The sequence below is a fragment of the Scyliorhinus torazame genome, chromosome 5, assembly GCF_047496885.1.
Source record: "Scyliorhinus torazame isolate Kashiwa2021f chromosome 5, sScyTor2.1, whole genome shotgun sequence".
Taxonomy (NCBI): domain Eukaryota; kingdom Metazoa; phylum Chordata; class Chondrichthyes; order Carcharhiniformes; family Scyliorhinidae; genus Scyliorhinus; species Scyliorhinus torazame.
Genome location: NC_092711.1, coordinates 84,839,221 through 84,857,775, shown reverse-complemented (window position 1 = coordinate 84,857,775; position 18,555 = coordinate 84,839,221). Strand labels below are relative to the sequence as shown.

The 18,555-nt window shown below is 47.3% G+C and overlaps 1 protein-coding gene across 22 annotated transcripts in view; it reads left to right on the top strand.

The window, feature by feature from the left end:
* Positions 1 to 3,306: 3,306 nt before the first annotated feature.
* The window catches only part of LOC140418722 (uncharacterized), a 402,445-nt gene continuing 387,196 nt past the window's right edge, over positions 3,307 to 18,555 (top strand). For 11 of the 22 annotated variants that reach the window (XR_011945286.1, XR_011945275.1, XR_011945284.1 and 8 more), the window contains exons 1-2: positions 3,309 to 3,404; positions 3,919 to 3,976. The gene's annotated coding sequence lies outside the window, so the exon portion shown is untranslated. Of the gene's footprint in view, positions 3,405 to 3,528; positions 3,673 to 3,918; positions 3,977 to 4,518; positions 4,611 to 12,672; positions 13,923 to 18,555 lie in introns of those variants that run through there. The other 11 variants (XR_011945294.1, XR_011945287.1, XR_011945272.1 and 8 more) reach the window with 5 other exon arrangements.

Here is an 18,555-nt window from a genome sequence, read left to right as displayed (position 1 = left end):
CCTCGTGCCAGCCATATCCATCCGCGGGAGAAGGCTCTCACTGTCCACCCTATCCAACCCCCTGATCATTTTGTATGCCTCTATTAAGTCTCCTCTTAACCTTCTTCTCTCCAACGAAAACAACCTCAAGTCCATCAGCCTTTCCTCATAAGATTTTCCCTCCATACCAGGCAACATCCTGGTAAATCTCCTCTGCACCCGCTCCAAAGCCTCCACGTCCTTCCTATAATGCGGTGACCAGAACTGTACGCAATACTCCAAATGCGGCCGTACCAGCGTTCTGTACAGCTGCACAGGAAGGAGAACACAAGAGACTCCAGCCCCGGAGATCAGCTTCATCTGTCCGAGTGTCTGATCCGGGATCAATAAACCATTCCAAGGAGACTGTCACCTCCAGCCCCAGAGATCAGCTCCATCTGTCCGAGTGTCTGATCCGGGACCAGTAAACCATTCCGAGGAGACTGTCACCTCCAGCCCCGGAGATCGGCTCCATCTGTCCGAGTGTCTGATCCGGGATCAGTAAACCATTCCGAGGAGACTGTCACCTCCAGCCGCAGAGATCAGCTCCATCTGTCCGAGTGATTGATCCGGGATCGGTAAACTATACCGAGGAGACCGTCACCTCCGGCCTCGGAGATCAGCTCCATCTGTCCGAGTGTCAGATCCGGGATCGGTAAACCATTCCGAGAAGACTGTCACCTCCAGCCTTGGAGATCAGCATCCCCCTGATCGGAGACCAGTAATCCATTCTCACATGTTGTGGGTCACATGTATTTCCTGCCGATTTAGCTGGTGTACCAAATCTAAACTGTTGCTTTTTCATAAATTGCTTTAAAATTACCAATAACTTGGATCCCGTTTTTGGGTAAACTCTTGACTCCTGGACTAAAATCTTGCAGTTTCCAGCATTCATCACGAAATGAAATAAAAATCACTTATTGTCACAAGTAGGCTTCAATGAAGTTACTGTGAAAAGCCCCTAGTCGCCACATTCCGGCACCTGTTCGGGGAGGCTGGTACGGGAATTAATCTTGTTGACTCTAAACACAGTTGTAAAGGAGCCTTCTGTCTGTATCTCGGAGCTCTGAACCATGGAAGAGAGTGACTGGGGCATGTTTCTTACACACCTCAGGGTTAACCCACACATTCAGTCCTGGATCTGATTGACAGCAGCAAAAACAGCCGAATCCAATCCCTGGACAGACTCATGAAGTCGCTGGTGTCTCAGCATAAGTTGTAAGTCAGTGAATCTATTCCCGCACTCGGGGCAGGTGAACAATCTCTCTCCAGCGTGAACTCGCTGGTGAATCATCAGCTCATTGCTGCTTCTAAAGCTCTGTTCACAGGCAAAACATTTAAAAGGTTTCTCGAGGAATTAAGGGCTATGGAGAGAGAGCGAGTAAATGGAGTTGAAATCAGCCATGATTGAATGGTGGAGTGGACTCGATGGGCCGAATGGCCTTACTTACGCTCCTATGTCTTATGGTCTTATATATCAGAGTGAATTTGTTGGTGTTTCAGCAGGTTGTATGACTGAGTGAATCCCTTCCCACACACAGAGCAGGTGAATGGCCTCTCCCCAGTGTGAATTCGCTGGTGCATCACTAGGCCATCGCTGCTTCGAAAGCTCTGCTCACAGTCAAAACATTTAAAAGGTTTTATATCAGAGTGAATTTGTTGGTGTTTCAGTAGGTGATAAGACTGAATGAATCCCTTCCCACACACACAGCAGGTAAATGGTCTCTCCCCAGTGTGAATTCTCTGATGTACAGCAAGTTCAGATGATCGCCTGAAGCCAGTCCCGCAGTGAGAGCATCTGAATGGTCTCTCGTCAGTGTGAACACGTTGATGACAGGTCACTTCCCCGGACGTTTTAAAGCACTTCCCACAGTCTGGACATTTAAAAGGTCTTTTATCAGTGTGAACTCGCTGGTGTTTCTGCAGGTTAGATGTAGCAGTGAATCCCTTTCCACACAAGGAGCAGGTGAATGGCTTCTCCTCACTGTGAATGTGTTGGTGTCTCAACAGATACTTTTTGCTTTTAAATTTCTTCTCACAGTCACAACATTTGAAAGGTGTCTGATCAGTGTGAACATACTGGTGTGTCAGCAGGCTGGATGACTGAGTGAATCCCTTCCCACAGGTGGAGCAGGTGAATGGCCTCTCCCCAGTGTGACTGCGTCGATGCATTTCCAGTTCAGAAGGGTAACTGAATCCCTTCCAACAGTCCCCACATTTCCACGGTTTCTCCATGGTGCCGGTGTCCTTGTGTCTCTCCAGGTTGAATGACAAGTTGAACTCTCATCCAGACACACAACAAGTGTATGTTTCTCCCCACTGTGAATGATGTGATGGTTTTTCTGCCTACATAGTTGGTTAAAGCTCTTCCCACATCAGTTCACTGGAACATTCACTGTCTGTGTGGGTCTCGGTGCTTTTTCAGTCACACTGATATTTGAAATCTTTTCCCACAAACTGAACAGACAAACATTACTCCTTCCACATTCAAAGACTGTGATAGTCAGGTTCTAAAGAATTGAGTGACTGTCAGATTTTGATGATTGGTTGAGTTTTCTGTCGGCCAATCTTCCGCTTCGAATATCCTGTAAAAGGAGTTTACAAAAGTCATCACTGTCAGTCCAGGATAGAAATTCTGAACAGGCAATTCTCGTTTCTCTGGAACATTTTTTCCTCTCTTGTTCCCCCAAAGTTGTAAAACCCTGTCCCACACACTCTCCCTCCTCCCTGGGCTGAAATCCAAACCCATCTCACCATTTTTCCTCCACTCCCAGTTTTCTCCCTCCCTCTCCTCTGCCTGGGTTCAGTTCTCCAGCTCCTGTCTGCAGACTGACAATAAAACCAATGGGTCTTATTGGGGGTTTGGGGCCTCCACTCACCCGCCTGAGTCCATCTTCATGTCCGCACTGCGCATGCTCCAGCTCACACTGGCTGGGGGGTGATTGACGGTGGCTGCTGACCAATAGGAGGAGAGCAATCCGGGTGTGGATTTTCACTGAATTTACAGGCCGCCATCTTGGGTAAGAGAGTCAGGTCTTTTGTTCTTGGAGCGGATCGCTTGGACGGCCATCTTGTATGGGAAGAGGGAGTGGACGGGGCTTCCTCCTCACTGGCAGGCCCCGGGGAAACCGACGATCGCCGCCATCTTGGGAGTGGAAAGCGGGTCTTTTGTTCTTGGAGCAGAGCGCTGGGGCGGCCATCTTGGTTAGGGAAGAAGGAGTGGGCGGGACTTCCTGCCCGGTGACAACACCCGGGGCACCCGGCGGCCGCCGCCATTTTGTGGCGGTGAATTTCTATCCGGGTCTTTAGTGCAGGACAATGAGCTGGAGCTGAGGTTGAAAAGTGTTCAGAGGAAGGTCTGAAATCAGATTTACAGCCAGATATCTGTAAGAACCACAAAGTTCACATTCAGTATGTTTGCCAAATGAAATCACAATGCTGCAAACACTCAGTTCTGAAGAAGAATCAGATTGGTTTGGAAATGTTAACTCTCTTTCTCTCTCTTCACAGAAGCTGCCAAACCTGCTGAGGATTTCCACAACTTTCTGTTTTCACTTCACATTTCCAGCTTCCGCAGAGTTTTACTCAAATTATTATGTTTTTGAAATACTGTTACATAACCAGTTAAGAGTAAAGCAATTGTCACCATTTAAATGTCCAAATCAGTGATATTTATTTGTTTAACTGAGACTGGGCTGTTCAGGAGCAATGTCAGAAATCACTTCACAGAAAATATAGTGAAATCTGGAATTCTGTTCAGATTCTGTCAATAGAAACTATAAAAACTGAGATTGATTGAAGTTGTGAGACAAGAGTATTAATGGTTATAGAATCAAGGGAGATGGATGGATTGAAAAACAGATCCGGCATCTGCAAACTGATTCTGGTTTTGTTTTGAAGGTGGTGTCGGTTTCCTGTCCTGTCGATTATCTCCAGACCTGCGGGTAATTTGCCGGAGGTGAGATCATAATTTTTATTTGCGTCATGAGTAGGCTTACATTAACACTGCAGTGATTAACTATGACGAACACAAATTGATTTCTCTTGATTTTTATTCAGAATTTAATTTCTTATAACAAGGTTGGAGTTTATGAACACCATAATAACAATCTTTATTATTGTCACAAGTAAGCTTATATTAAAACTGCAATGAAGTTACTGTGAAAATCCCCTAGTTGCCACACTCCGGCACCTGTTTGGGTAAATTGGAGGAAAATTCAGAATGTCCAGTTCAACTTACAAATCACCTCACGTCTTTCGGGACTTGTGGGAGACCCACGCAGACATGGGGAGAACGTGCAGACTCTGCACAGTGACCTAAGTGGGAATCAAACCCAAGTCCCTGGTGATGTGAAGCAACAGTGCTAACAACTGGGTTACAGTGAAGGGGAAGAGGGTTGGTGCAGTGACACATCCTTGTCTGATCCCAGTCTTCACTGAGATAGTGTCTGGGGTATTTCCATTGATGAGGATCATGGATTGTGTGTCCTCATTGTGCAGGCGGAGGATGGTGGCCAATTTCTGAGGACAGCAAAATTTGAAGAACATACTGAAAAAAACATCACTTTGACGGCGTAAAGCATTTTTGTGAGGTCAGAAAAGACAAAGAACTGCGATTGCTGCTGTTTCGTATATTTTTCTTGTGTTTGTCAAATAGTGTCGATCATGTCTTTGGTGCCTCGTGAAGGGAGATAACCTAACTGTGACTCTGGAAGGAGCTCTTTGGCCACGAAGAGGAGATCATTGAGGAGGATCCTGGCAATGATCTTCTCTGTGGCAGACAGCAGGGAGTCGCCTGTGCAGTTACCACAATCAGACTTGTCTCTCTTGAATATAGTCACAGTGTCACTGAGATCCCCGGCATGCATCCTTCTTCCCAGGTGAAGAATATGAGATTGTGTAGCTATGCGAGGAGTGTAACCCCGCCATGCTTCAGAATTTCAGCAGGAATTCATTCTGCTCCAGAGGCCGTGGTGTTTTTCAGCTGTTGAATGGCTTTTTCACTCCGCTCCAGATCGGGGTACCACGGGGACTGGGCCGGACAGGATACTGTGGAATGGACTTGAGGACGTTAAAGCCAAATACAGAGTCTCGGTCGAGGGGTTCTTCAGAATGTTCCCTCCAGTGAGCACTGACTGACACTCTGTCCTTGATGAGTTCCCCTCCACACTTTGCTCTCAGTGGGGTGGGGCCATTGACTGCTTAGGTCATCAATTGTATTGGCAGCGCTGATGAAACCGTGCATGCCATTGCTTTCCATGAGGTGTTGGCTATCCGTCACTCTTTCTACCCTCAAACGGCTTCAGAAACTTGGAAAACCTAGAGCAGGCACCTCAAAAGCACTGGAGCAGTACTCCCAGCAGTGCCTTCACAAGATGCTCCAAATCGAGGGACAAGGAGGGCGATCCAACAGAGGGGAGGGAAAGAGAAAACTGGGAGTGGGGGAAAGAAAGTCTGGGGCAGAGGTGAGTGTAGTGGCCATCGCTCAGGAGAAGGCGCTGGGGAAGCTGAAAGGTCTGAAGTTGGATAAATCACCCAGACCGGATGGACTACACTCCAGTGTACCGAAGGAGATAACTGCGGAGGTTGTGGAGCCATTGGTGGTGATCCTTCAGGATTCACTGGAGTCAAGGGGCTCCCAGGGGACAGGGAAATGAGTAATGTCACACCCCAGTTTAAGAAAGGAAAGAGATAGAAGATGGGAAATTATCAGCCGGTTAGTCTGACTTTGGTTGTTGATAAGATTTTAGAGTCCATTATTACGGAGTTCTTGGAAGTGCATTGTGAAATAGGACTGAGTCAGCACGGCTTCATCAAGGGGAGGTCATGCCTGACAAATCTGTTGGAATTCTTTGAGGAGGTAAAAAGGAAGTTAGGCAAAGGAGAGCCAGTGGATATGATCCATTTGGGTTTCCAGAAGGCCTTTGACAAGGTGCCGCACAACAGGCTGCTAAATAAGATAAGAGCCCATGGTGTTCGGGACAAGGTACTGGAATGGTTAGAGGATTAGTTGACAGGCGGAGATAAAGGGGTCTATTTCAGGATGGCAGCCGGGGACTATTGGTGTTCCACAGGGGTCAGTGTTGAGACCACAACTATTCAATACATTAACGATCTGGAAGAAGGAACAGAGGGCACTGTTGCTAAGCTTGCAGATGATAGAAAGATGTGTAGAGGGACAGGTAGTGTTGAAGAAACGGGAAGGCTGCAGAAGGACTTGGACAGGTTAGGAGAGTGAGCAAAGATGTGGCAGATGTATTAGAATATGGAAAAGTGTGAGGTTATGCACTTTGGAAGAAATAATCGAGGCGACTATTTTCTAAATGGGGAACGGCTTCTTGTTAGGTGAATTGGACATTCTGAATTCTCTCTCTGTGTCCCCGAACAGGCGCCGGACTGTGGTGACGAGGAGATTTTCACAGGAACTTCATTGCAGGGTTAATGTAAGCCTACTTGCTACACTAATAAAGATTATCATTATTATTATTAGCTAGTGTACTGTGTGCAGTTCTGGTCGCCACATTACAGGAAGGATGTGATTGCACTGGAGGGGGTCAAGAGGCGATTCACCAGGATGTTGCCTGGGATGGAACATTTAAGTTATGAAGCGAGGTTGGATAGGCGTGGGTTATTTTCATTGGAGCAGAGAAGACTGAAAGGCGACCTGATCGAGGTGCACAAGATTATGAGGGCCATGGACAGGGTGGGTAGGGAGCAGCTGTTCCCCTCAGTTGAAGGGTCAGTCACAAGTGGACACAAGTTCATGGTGAGGGGCAGGGGGTTTAGGGGGGTTTTGAGGAAAAACCTTTTCATCCAGAGGGTGGTGACAATCTGGAATGCACTGCCTGGGAGGGTGGTAGAGGCGGGTTGCCTCACATCCTTTAAAAAGAACCTGGATGAAGACTGGCACGTCATAACATTCAAGGCTATGGATCAACTGCTGGCAAATGGGGTTAGGTCGGTAGGTCAGGTGTTTTTCGTGTGTCAGTATTGGATTGGATTTGTTTATTGTCACGTGTACCGAGGTACAGTGAAAAGTATTTTTTTGCGAGCAACTCAACAGATCAGTAAGTACATGAAAAGAAAAGGAAATAAAAGAAAATATATAATAGGGCAACACAAGGTACACAATGTACAACAAAGAACAAAGAAATGTACAGCACAGGAACAGGCCCTTCGGCCCTCCAAGCCCGTGCCGACCATACTGCCCGACTCAACTACAATCTTCTACACTTCCTGGGTCCGTATCCTTCTATTCCCATCCTATTCATATATTTGTCAAGATGCCCCTTAAATGTCCCTATCGTCCCTGCTTCCACTACCTCCTCCGGTAGCGAGTTCCAGGCACCCACTACCCTCTGCGTAAAAAACTTGCCTCGTACATCTACTCTAAACCTTGCCCCTCTCACCTTAAACCTATGCCCCCTAGTAATTGACCCCTCTACCCTGGGGAAAAGCCTCTGACTATCCACTCTGTCTATGCCCCTCATAATTTTGTATACCTCTATCAGGTCGCCCCTCAACCTCCTTCGTTCCAGTGAGAACAAACCGAGTTTATTCAATCGCTCCTCATAGCTTATGCCCTCCATACCAGGCAACATTCTGGTAAATCTCTTCTGCACCCTCTCTAAAGCCTCCACATCCTTCTGGTAGTGTGGCGACCAGAATTGAACACTATACTCCAAGTGTGGCCTAACTAAGGTTCTATACAGCTGCAACATGACTTGCCAATTCTTATACTCAATGCCCCGGCCAATGAAGGCAAGCATGCCGTATGCCTTCTTGACTACTTTCTCCACCTGTGTTGCCCCTTTCAATGACCTGTGGAGCTGTACTCCTAGATCTCTTTGACTTTCAATACTCTTGAGGGTTCTACCATTCACTGTATATTCCCTACCTGCATTAGACCTTCCAAAATGCATTACCTCACATTTGTCCGGATTAAACTCCATCTGCCATCTCTCCGCCCAAGTCTCCAGACAATCTAAATCCTGCTGTATCCTCAGACAGTCCTCATCGCTATCCGCAATTCCACCAACCTTTGTGTCGTCTGCAAACTTACTAATCAGACCAGTTACATTTTCCTCCAAATCATTTATATATACTACAAAGAGCAAAGGTCCCAGCACTGATCCCTGTGGAACACCACTGGTCACAGCCCTCCAATTAGAAAAGCAATCCTCCATTGCTACCCTCTGCCTTCTATGGCCTAGCCAGTTCTGTATCCACCTTGCCAGTTCACCCCTGATCTCGTGTGACTTCACCTTTTGTACTAGTCTACCATGAGGGACCTTGTCAAAGGCCTTACTGAAGTCCATATAGACAACATCTACTGCCCTACCTGCATCAATCATCTTCGTGACCTCCTCGAAAAACTCTATCAAGTTAGTGAGACACGACCTCCCCTTCACAAAACCGTGCTGCCTCTCACTAATACGTCCATTTGCTTCCAAATGGGAGTAGATCCTGTCTCGAAGAATTCTCTCCAGTAATTTCCCTACCACTGAAGTAAGGCTCACCGGCCTGTAGTTCCCGGGATTATCCTTGCTACCCTTCTTAAACAGAGGAACAACATTGGCTATTCTCCAGTCCTCCGGGACATCCCCTGAAGACAGCGAGGATCCAAAGATTTCTGTCAAGGCCTCAGCAATTTCCTCTCCAGCCTCCTTCAGTATTCTGGGGTAGATCCCATCAGGCCCTGGGGACTTATCTACCTCAATATTTTTTAAGACACCCAACACCTCGTCTTTTTGGATCACAATGTGACCCAGGCTATCTACACCCCCTTCTCCAGACTCAACATCTACCAATTCCTTCTCTTTGGTGAATACTGATGCAAAGTATTCATTTAGTACCTCGCCCATTTCCTCTGGCTCCACACGTAGATTCCCTTGCCTATCCTTCAGTGGGCCAACCCTTTCCCTGGCTACCCTCTTGCTTTTTATGTACGTGGAAAAAGCCTTGGGATTTTCCTTAACCCTATTTGCCAATGACTTTTCGTGACCCCTTCTAGCCCTCCTGACTCCTTGCTTAAGTTCCTTCCTACTTTCCTTATATGCCAAACAGGATTCGTCTGTTCCCAGCCTTTTAGCCCTGACAAATGCCTCCTTTTTCTTTTTGACGAGGCCTACAATATCACTCGTCATCCAAGGTTCCCGAAAATTGCCGTATTTATCTTTCTTCCTCACAGGAACATGCCGGTCCTGTATTCCTTTCAACTGATACTTGAAAGCCTCCCACATGTCAGATGTTGATTTGCCCTCAAACATCCGCCCCCAATCTATGTTCTTCAGTTCCCGTCTAATATTGTTATAATTAGCCTTCCCCCAATTTAGCACATTCATCCTCGGACCACTCTTATCCTTGTCCACCAGTACTTTAAAACTTACTGAATTGTGGTCACTGTTACCGAAATGCTCCCCTACTGAAACATCTACCACCTGGCCGGGCTCATTTCCCAATACCAGGTCCAGTACCGCCCCTTCCCTAGTTGGACTGTTTACATATTGTTTTAAGAAGCCCTCCTGGATGCTCCTTACAAACTCCGCCCCGTCTAAGCCCCTGGCACTAAGTGAGTCCCAGTCAATATTGGGGAAGTTGAAGTCTCCCATCACCACAACCCTGTTGTTTTTACTCTTTTCCAAAATCTGTCTACCTATCTGCTCCTCTATCTCCCGCTGGCTGTTGGGAGGCCTGTAGTATACCCCCAACATTGTGACTGCACCCTTCTTATTCCTGATCTCTACCCATATAGCCTCACTGCCCTCTGAGGTGTCCTCTCGCAGTATAGCTGTGATATTCTCCCGAACAAGTAGCGCAACTCCGCCTCCCCTTTTACATCCCCCTCTATCCTGCCTGAAACATCTAAATCCTGGAACGTTTAGCTGCCAATCCTGCCCTTCCCTCAACCAGGGCTCTGTAATGGCAACAACATCATAGTTCCAAGTACTAATCCAAGCTCTAAGTTCATCTGCCTTACCCGTAATGCTCCTTGCATTAAAACATATGCACTTCAGGCCACCAGACCCGCTGTGTTCAGCAACTTCTCCCCGTCTGCTCTGCCTCAGAGCCACACTGTCCCTATTCCCTAGTTCTCCCTCAATGCTCTCACCTTCTGACCTATTGCTCCCATGCCCACCCCCCTGCCATACTAGTTTAAACCCTCCCGTGTGACACTAGCAAACCTTGCGGCCAGGATATTTATGCCTCTCCGGTTTAGATGTAACCCGTCCATCTTATACAGGTCACACCTGCCCCGGAAGAGCTCCCAATGTAACTACATAAACACCGGCATCGGGTGAAGCGTACAGGGGGTGTAGTTAATCTGGTCAGTCCATAAGAGGGTCATTTAGGAGTCTGGTGACAGTGGGGAAGAAGCTGTTTTTGAGTCTGTTCGTGCGTGTTCTCAGACCTTTGTATCTCCTGCCCGATGGAAGAAGTTGGAAGATTGAGTAAGCCGGGTGGCAGGGGTCTTTGATTATACTGCCCACTTTCCCCAGGCAGCGGGAGGTGTAGATGGAGTCAATGGATGGGAGGCAGCTTTGTGTGATGGACTGGGCTGTGTTCACGACTCTGAAGTTTCTTATGGTCTTGGACCCAAAAGTTGCCATACCAAACTGTGATGCAGCCAGATAGGATCTGTAAAAGTTGGTATGAGTTAATGTGGACATGCCGAATTTCCTTAGTTTCTTGAGGAAATATAGGCGCTGCTGTGCTTTCTTGGTGGTAGCGTCGATGTGGGTGGACCAGGATGATTTTTGGAGATGTGCACCCCTAGGAATTTGAAACTGCTAACCATCTCCACCTCGGCCCCGTTGATGCTGACAGGGGTGTGTGCAGTACTTTGCTTCCTGAAGTCAATGACCAGCTCTTTAGTTTTGCTGGCATTGAGAGAGATTGTTGTCGCTACACCACTCCACTAGGTTCTCAATCTCCCTCCTGGATTCTGACTCGTGCAGACTTGATGGGCGAAAGGCCTCTTCACTGTTGCTGTTGATACAATGTTAAGTGGCATTGTTGACAGCCCAGACGATGGCATAAAATTGCACGGAGATATTGACAGACCAGGTGAATGGGCAAATTTGTGGCAGGTGGAGTTCAATATAATCAAGTGTGAGGTTATCCGTTTTGAACCAAAAAATAATAAAACAGAGGACTTTCTAAATGGAAAGATATTGAGTACAGTGGATGTCGAAGGTGCACTGATCCTTAAAATGCCCCGAACAAGTGCAGAAAATAATCAAAAAGGAATGCTAGCATTTATATCCAGAGGATTGGAGTATAAAGTCACAGAGGTTATGCTGCAGTTATACAAAACCCTGGTAAGACCCCACTTGGAGAACTGTGAGCAATTCTGGGCACCACACCTTCTGGAGGATATTGTGGCCTTGGAGGGAGTGCAATATACGTTTACTAAAACGATACGCCACGATACCTGGACTACGGGGGTTAGGTTACGATGAGAGATTATTGATTGATTTATTTTATTTATTGTCACATGTACCGGGGTACAGTGAAAAGCATTGTTCTGCGTACAGTCCATAAAGATCGTTCCATACGTGAAAAAAAAACATAGGACCTACATAAATGCACAGGCAAGGGGTGAGCATACAGAGTGCATTACTACTCAGTAGAGAAGATGTGTGAAGAGATCAGTTCAGTCCATAAGAGGATCATTCAGGAGTCTGGTAACAGCGGGGAAGAAACTGTTGTTGACCCTGTTAGAGCGTGTTCTCAGACTTTTCTCTGATGGGAGAAGCTGGAAGAGAGAATAACCCGGATGGGAGGAGTCTTTGATTATGCTGCCCACTTTCCCAAGGCAGAGGGAGGTGTAAACAGAGTCAATGGATGGGAGGCAGGTTTGTGTGATGGTCTGGGCTGTGTTCGCAGTTCTCTGTAGGTTCTTACGATCTTGGACCAAGCAGTTGCCATACCAGGCTGTGATGCAGCCAGATAGGATGCTTTCTATGGTGCATCTGTAAAAGTTGGTAAGAGTTAATGTGGACATGCTGAATTTCCTTAGTTTCCTGAGAAAGTATAGACACTGTTGTGCTTTCTTGGTCGTATGGTCGACGTGGATGGACCAGGACAGATTGTTGATGTGCACACCTAGGAATTTGAAGCTGTCAACCATCTCCACGTCGCACCATTGATGCTGACAGGGATGTGTACGATACTTCGCTTCCTGAAGTCAATGATCAGCTCCTTAGTTTTGCTGACATTTAGGGAGAGATTGTTGTTGCTACGCCACTCCACTTGGTTCTCTCTGTCCCTCCTGTAGGTATTGAAGATGTCGAGGGATATGATGGATAGTGTGGGAAAACGGTGCTGTGGTAGATCAGCCAATGATCCCATTGAATAGTTCAGCAGGCTCGATGGGCCGAATGGCCAACTGCAGCTCATATTTGTTGTGATCTCCTGGTCAGGAAGCTGTGAGCTTGGATTTGTCAATCAGCTTGAATCAGCACCTTCAGGAGAATAGAGAGGGTGAATGTTAGATACAGCAGAGTGAGAATGGAGGGAGATTGTGTGGGATGGAGATTAACAGCTTTCAGGGAATAAAAGAGGAAAAAATGTGACATAGAAACTAGAATTGTCTGTTCTGAGTTTCTATCCTATACTGACAGTGATGAATTTTGTAAATTGTTTTTACAGGATATTAGATGAGAAGGAATTACAGACAGAAATCTCAATAGTCAAGCCTCGATCTGATAGTCACTCCCTTCCCTGGAACCTCAATATCTCCCGCCTTTGAATCTAGAAGAAGAAATGTTTTCCCGAACTGTCAGCTAAAGATTTAAAACATCAGTGTGACTGAAAAAACACCGAGACCCACACAACACACACCCGAGTGAGAGTTTTCCAGTGAACTGACTGTGGAAAGAGCTTTAACCAGTTACACAGCCTGAAAGAATATCACACCATTCACAGCGAGGAGAGATCCTACCCGTATTCTGAACTGATTATCGAACCTGGAGAGACAGGAGGAGACCCAAAACATGGAGAAACGGTGGAAATGTGGGGACTGTGGGAAGGGATTCAGAGTCCCATCGAAGCTGGAGATTCATCGACGCATTCACACTGGGGAGAGGCCGTTCACCTGCTTTCAGTGTGGGAAGGGATTTACTCAGTTATCCACCCTGCAGAGACACCAGCTAATGCACACTGGGGAGAAGCCATTCACCTGCTCTCAATGTGAGAACGGATTTACTCGGTTATCCACCCTGCAGAGACACCAGCTAATTCACACTGGGGAGGGGCCATTCACCTGCTCTCAGTGTGGGGTGGGATTCAGTAATTTATCCAACCTGAAGAGACACCAGCGAGTTCACGCTGGGGAGAGGCCATTCACCTGTTGTCAGTGTGGGAAAGGATTTTCTCATTTATCCAACCTGCAGAGACACCAGCGCGTTCACACTGGGGAGAGGCCGTTCACCTGCTCCCAGTGTGGGAAGGGATTCAATCAGTCATCCAACCTGCTGACCCACCAGCGAGTTCACGCTGGGGAGAGGCCATTCACCTGTTGTCAGTGTGGGAAAGGATTTTCTCATTTATCCAACCTGCAGAGACACCAGCGCGTTCACACTGGGGAGAGGCCGTTCACCTGCTCCCAGTGTGGGAAGGGATTCACTCAGTCATCCAACCTGCTGACCCACCAGCGAGTTCACACTGGGGAGAGGCTGTTCACCTGCTCCCAGTGTGGGAACGCTTTAACAACCTCATCCAGCCTGCTGAGACATCAGCGAGTTCATAAATAACTATAGTGATTGGAATTTTCCGTTAATCACACCCAGGACTGAGCCGTGTTCATTGGGGTCTGGTTCTGCTGATGGAAATAAACTGCAGCCACTTACAGGGACTCATATTCAGGCTAAAAGTCAAATAAATTAGATCTGTGGAAAATACGCAGTGTGTTGGAACTTTTTAATATCTCTGACACAAGTTAGTTCCTTTTGAAGTTCTCTCGCTCTCCCCTGTCTCTTCCATACTCAGCTCCAACAAGAAGTGTGAGGAGCTTGTGGAGCTTCTTTGCGACTGAGATTGAGTAAATCCGATCAGCTGCTTCTGCTGCTTCCCTCCCTTCCACGAGCCCACTGGACCAAACTGTCTCTAAATTTCATCCTTTCCCGAGCCCTGAACCCACATCTTTCTCTAGTTTCTCTCCCATCTCCCCTCATGCCCTCTCAGAGCTCATCTTGTCCATGAGACCCAGCTCCTGCTCCATTGACCCTATTCCCACAAAACTGATCACCCAACTTCCCCATGTTCACTGACTTTGTTGAATCTTTTCTCTATCAGGTACTGTCCCTCTCCTTCTGCTGTCATTCTACCCTTGTCAAAAAGCAAACCCTTGACTCCACCATCCTTACAAATTACTGCCCCATCTCCAGCACCCCTCTCCTCTCCCAAATCCCTGTCCATTTTTCCCAGAATGCCATGTTTGAATCCCTCCAATCAGGTTTCTGCTCTGTCACCGTGCTGAAACAACTCTTATCAAAGTTACAAATGCCATCCTCTGTGACTGTGACAAAGATAAACTCTCCCCTCTGTCCTCAGCCTGTCTGCAGCCTTTGACAAGGTCGACCACACCATCCTGCTCCGTCACCTCTCCACTGTCACCCAGCTGGGTGGGGCTGCTCTCTCCTGGTTCCATTCTTCTCCATCAGAGTTGGAGAATCACTTGTAATGTCTTCCCTTCCCACTCGCACAGTCCAGACTTGTCTCCTTTTCTTTCTCGTCCACATGTTCCCATAATAACACCATCTGAACACAGTGTCAGTTGTCACATTTACACTGACAGCTCCCAGCTCTACCTCACCTCCACTTCTGTTAAATTCTCAGCCTGTTTGTCTGATATCCAGTGGTGGATGTGCAGACATTTCCTCCAATTAAATATTGGGAAAGCCAAAGTCATTGTTTTCATTCCCGAGCTACCAGGTCCATTCCTCTCCCTGGTAACGTCTGACGCTAAACCAGACCTGTTTGCACACCTCATGTTTGAATCCGAGATGCACTGCTGGACCTTGTGTCTGTGTGTCCCAGGCTTTCTCAGTCAAAATTATTTCAAAACTTGCCCCACAGAGAGATCAATCATTCTCCTTTCATAATCAGATACATGGAATAAGTCATTCTGAAAGATCTTGTCAGGATTGTGACGTTGAATTTTCTGTCTGCAAATCCTCTCCCTCTAACTCCCAGTAAAAGGAGTTTATAGAGATTTTCCGTGTAAATGCAGGATAGAAATTCAGAACAGACCATTCTAGTTTCTATGGTATATTCTCCCAAATCTATAAATCGCAGTCCCACACACACCCCTCCCTCTCTGCTCATTGTTCTAGATTCAGTCTCCAGTCTCCTCCTGATACTTTTCCCCTCTCCAGATTCTCTCTCCTCCTGTCCTGAAACTGGTGACTCAGGCTGTGAATCAATCCCACTCCTTCACTCTCAATCTAACAAATAACTCACTCACTCAGTGATCAGATTAGGTCTGACTGAACGATGACACCTTATATTTACATCACGATTTTAAACATTATTAAATGTCCCAAGCAGTTTTACAGGAACATGAGGACGAATTGGGTCAGAGGACCAAAGTCTTGGTCAGAGAGTTTTGTTTTTAGGAGAGTTTTAAAGGTGGAAAATGAAGTGGAAAAGTAGAGAGGTTTAGGGATGAAATTCCAGAGCTTTAGAGTACAGCCAGCTGACGGCATGGCCCCCAATTGGGATGTGATTAAAGTCAGGGATAAAGGACATCTGGGAATGATGCTCCATGTATGTGGGCCTCATAGCCCAGGCTCAAGTCCCATATCTGAACTTTGGGATAGAGTTTGACCATCCCTGGTCTCAGAGAAAACCCCCCGATAAACATCTTGTAAGATCCGGGTTTATTCATAACATAAAAAGTTCGGACCAGTTGAGTCCTCCTGTGCACTCGATGGGGATTGACTTTAACAGATTTAAAATCCTCTGGATCTCAGGGTCACAACCAGAATATGTTTCAGTCGAGATTTAAATAAATAAATATTGAAAAACTGAACAAAAATGGGGAAAGACAGCAACTCGATCATTTCAAAGTGAGAAATGAATGGTCTCTGTTTCAGGTGGGACTCCTTCAGAAAGAACACTTCCCACCAGCAGCACCAACCCCCCTCCCCCTCCCCGTTCACTGAACATTCCTTCACCCACTCATCCTCCCATTGCACATCCACCCAATGGCCCCCAGCCTGGATTCACATTCAGCATGAACTCAGTGAAAGGCTGAGTTGGCCCCGGGATGTAAGGACGGACAAGAGCTGGAAGTGGTTCCAGTCAATACAGTTTGTGCATCATTGTTAAATAAAGAAACTTCATATCTTGTCAAATCCCCATTTCAGACACTTGGTGAATTACAATTTGGAGCCCAGACCCTTCCTGTTGCTTCTATTTGGTGGATCATAGAATTTACAGTGCAGGAGGCCATTTGGCCCATTGAGTCTGCACCGGCTCTTGGAAAGAGCACCCTACCCAAGGTCAACACCTCCACCCTATCCCCATAACCCAGTAACCCCACCCAACACTCAGGGCAATTGTGGACACTAAGGGCAATTTATCATGGCCAATCCACCTAACCTGCACATCTTTGGACTGTGGGAGGAAACCGGAGCTCCCGGAGAAAACCTACGCACACATGGGGAGAACGTGCAGACTCCGCACAGACAGTGATCCAAGCCGGGAATCGAACCAGGGACCCTGGAGCTGTGAAGGAATTGTGCTAACCACTATACTACCGTGCTGCCCTGTGTGGTTTCAGCAGAGGTAGAGACAGGCTGCTCACATCCCTGCTCTCACTGCCCAGAGGCTTGTCACAGAATCATAGAATTTACAGTGCAGAAGGAGGCCATTCAGCCCATCGAGTCTGCACCGGCCCTTGGAAACAGCACCCTACTCAAGCCCCACACCTGTACCCTATCCCCATAACCCAACCTAACCTTTTTGGACACTAAGGGCAATTTAGAATGGCCAATCCACCTAACCTGCACATTATTGGAGGGTCTCCACCCTCTGGGTTTCAGAGCTCCAGAGAGTCCTGGGAAAGACTGACCCATCTGTACCTGTGCCGGGCAGATTCAGCTGGAGACGGGGCGGCGTGTTGGATACTGCCTGTGGGTTTGGGGACAATGGGTCTAAGGTGGGAGCCCTTTGCTGGAGATCAGTGACGTGTTGACAGTATCTGTCATCCTGTTCAAGGCAGCAGACATCTCCTGCACGGCCGAGGTCATGACCTGCACCGACCCATTTCAGAGCCGTGCTTGAAGCTCCATAGAGGCAGCCACTCTCTCCATGGCAGACAGTCTCTGGAACCTCCTCCAGCCCGACAACTCTCCAAGCTTCGTCACTCCTCCAAATAGAGGAGAAGGTGGCATCGTGGTAATGTCACTGGATTAGTGATCCAGAGGCCCAGGCTAATGCTCTGGAGACACGGATTCAAATCCCAAATCCAATTAACAAACCAGGAATTCTAAAGTTAGTCTCAGCGGCCGTGACAACTATCATCGATTGTTGGAAAAACCCATCTGGTTCACTAATGTCCTTCAGTGAACTGAAGTAAATCTGCCCTCCTTACCTGGTCTGGCCTACATGTGACTCCAGACCAACAGTAATGTGATTGACTCTACTGCCGAGCAGCCCACTCAGCTGAAGGGAAATTAGGGATGGGTTCAAATCCCGGCCTTTCCAGTGACGTCCACATCCCATAAAACAATCAAAATAAAAATCCTCAAAATAAAAATTCTCAGCTGGAAACTTCACATTCAGTCAGGAACAGATCACAGCTTTGCATCATCTCTCATTGGACAGCACATTTTGTAAAAAAATTCACCATCTAATAATGTTTATAAAATGTCAGAAATTCATTGACTGTGAATAGAATGAGCTCTCTCTGGCTCTCAGTAACAAAGCTTCCACAGCAGCTTGCTGGGTGACACACACAGCACAGGCCTGTTCTCTCTGTCACAAACCCTGGAACCAGATTTCTAAACTGGAGAAGGTTGGATCTGACGACCCAAATATAAACCAACTGTCTGAGTAAAGGTTAAAACGGTTCGACAGGAAAATCACTTTGGACAGGAAAGATTGTCAAAGTGATCGGTGCTGGATTCAGACTAACACTAAACACTCTGACTGGATCCAGAGGAAGGAGAACACAAGAGACTCCAGCCCCGGAGATCAGCTCCATCTGTCCGAGTGTCTGATCCGGGATCAGTAAACCATTCCGAGGAGACCGTCACCTCCAGCCCCGGAGATCAGCTTCATCTGTCCGAGTGTCTGATCCGGGATCAGTAAACCATTCCGAGGAGACTGTCACCTCCAGACCCGGAGATCAGCTTCATCTGTCCGAGTGTCTGATCCGGGATCAGTAAACCATTCCGAGGAGACCGTCACCACCAGCCCCAGAGATCAGCTCCATCTGTCCGAGTGATTGAGCTGGGATCGGTAAACTATTCCGAGGAGACCGTCACCTCCAGCCTCGGAGATCGTCTCCATCTGTCCGAGTGTCTG